The sequence below is a fragment of the Empidonax traillii genome, unplaced genomic scaffold, assembly GCF_003031625.1.
Source record: "Empidonax traillii isolate 1590-97213 ecotype Southwest subspecies unplaced genomic scaffold, ASM303162v1 scaffold786:size292376, whole genome shotgun sequence".
Classification (NCBI taxonomy): Eukaryota; Metazoa; Chordata; class Aves; order Passeriformes; family Tyrannidae; genus Empidonax; species Empidonax traillii.
Window position 1 is genome coordinate 21,843 of NW_020955979.1, and position 2,198 is coordinate 24,040.

Here is a 2,198-nt window from a genome sequence, read left to right on the forward strand (position 1 = left end):
AAAGTGATGAAACCACAGAATCTGACATCGTAAATACTAACTGCATGATAAAGCAATTGCAAAGCAATGAAAATAATCAACCACTGCTGAAATGTATTTCAGTGCTACTAATCCATGCAACTGGCAGCTTGAAAAACAGCATGCTAGTTTTTCTGTGGTTGTTTAGCCCAGAAACAACTCAGTGCAATGTGTTCAGGTATCCTACAGATGGGATTACTGATGTGCAACTGCTTCTGGCTGCTACTACCTGTCAACTCTCTCATAGAGGTTATGAGATATCAACTTCTATTAGCATAAGTTTCCCACTAATGTACACTTCCATGATTTTCACTCTGTTTTCCCACTCTCTTGTGGCAAATAGGCCACATTTATTTTTTAGTTTCTATAGGTGTCTTAACACTACAGCTAAGTGTCTAAGCTCTTGTGAGGATGAATGCACAGACACTTATATGGTTCTGACAGTGCAGCAACTGAGACATTGTTTTTTGTATTAACATTTTGAAGAGGTAAGTCTTACTACTTTATGAACAAAATTCCCTCAAATAAATCATTCTAGACTCTTTAGCCTTTTGTGATATGCAAAACCAAAACATAACTACAAAAAATTTTTGTTATAGTCTATTTAATATGAAGATAGCATGGAGAATAGTTCACCAATACAGTAAGCTTTTAAAGTTTAGAAGATAACCTATTACCTTCTTTCTTACTCACGTTAAAACTTCAGCTGTGAAGCATTCATAAATGCTTTTTAAATTTTATACATGGAACTGATGAAGCAGAAACTAAGAACTTCATCCAGACACCGTCACAGTTGCAGTGAAGGCTTGATTCAAATTATTGATAAAACCAGACTTTAACACATATAGAAGATCCTTATTGGCTTGAATACATATTTGCATTTATGATACACTAAAGCTAAAGGAATTGCTTTTTCTGATCACATAAATTTGAATTTAAAAAAAAATGTTTCCTTTCACGTTTTGATAAGTATAACCCTATGTCCTGGGACCATTGGGCTAACAAGAGCTTTTTAATAGCTTTCTGCATGCTGTCTTCATCTTTTCTTAACACCAGGAAGCCTGTTGTGGTCTTATTAAGGTGTTTGAAAAGCAGGGGTCACAGAAGACTGGTGAAGAAAGGGAGAAAAGATAATACAGTCTCTGAAATGAAGGGAAAAACACCCCACCACCCCCCCCAAAAAAAAAACCAACCAAACAAAACCAGCCACCTATGAACTCCTAACCAATAATCTCAGCTGTGACTAAAGAAGTCAAAAAAAAAAAATAAAATTCAACTGTCTGCCCTGATTAAGCATAAGCCTGAAGCAGGAGTGATGCAGACAATCCACAGTCCCACAACCAGGGCAGGCCAAAAGTGTCTCAGGTACAGCCTCTCTCATCCCACTGGGCTATGTAACAGGGTAAGCAGCACACAGCTCACCCTCTCCAGCATCCTGATGCCCCAGTCCAGGTAATGTCATAATGACAGCACAGAGAAAGACCTTTATTTCTGCTTGACTCATTCTTTCTCAAAATCTATCTCTGTTACTACACAGCTTTGAAGAAATTCTGGAGATTCCTTAATACTACAGAGGTTTAATTACACTTTTTTCATTAGCATTTTAGTTCTCACAAGGCTTTGGTGTGTTTGATATTTGCCAACCAGCAATATAAATTACACATAACCAATTCTGTGTTGAATAGATATTTCACTGTATTAAATTCAGACATGTTTTATTCCTTCAAATATGCAACCTCACAGTTGCAGAACCAACCTTTGCCTTTATCCAAATGAAACAGAGAGTCTCTAATTCTTTCTGGATTCTGATTAAGCCCTCTGAATGAAACAATGTGAATGGATGAAAACACAGAAAGATGATGATGCAAGCAATGAGGCAGCAAAGTAACTGCCTTTGCCAGATTTTTAATATGTATTCATTCTCGCACACTTATAGTGGCACATGTAATGGCCAGTCTCTTCGCGAATGAAGAACCGGGGAAGGTCTTTACACCTTCCAGCCTGCGCATTGGATTTTTTAGGTGAGACACAGTGTGCGCAGAACTGAGCCCACCCTTTAATCCTGAGGTTCATCTGCCGGGGCCAAGCACGCTTGGACGGTGGCAGCGAGGTCCTCAGGACGTAGATGGATTGCCTTACGGGCTAACGAGCTCCATCTGCCCGGGGAGGGGCCCCGACTG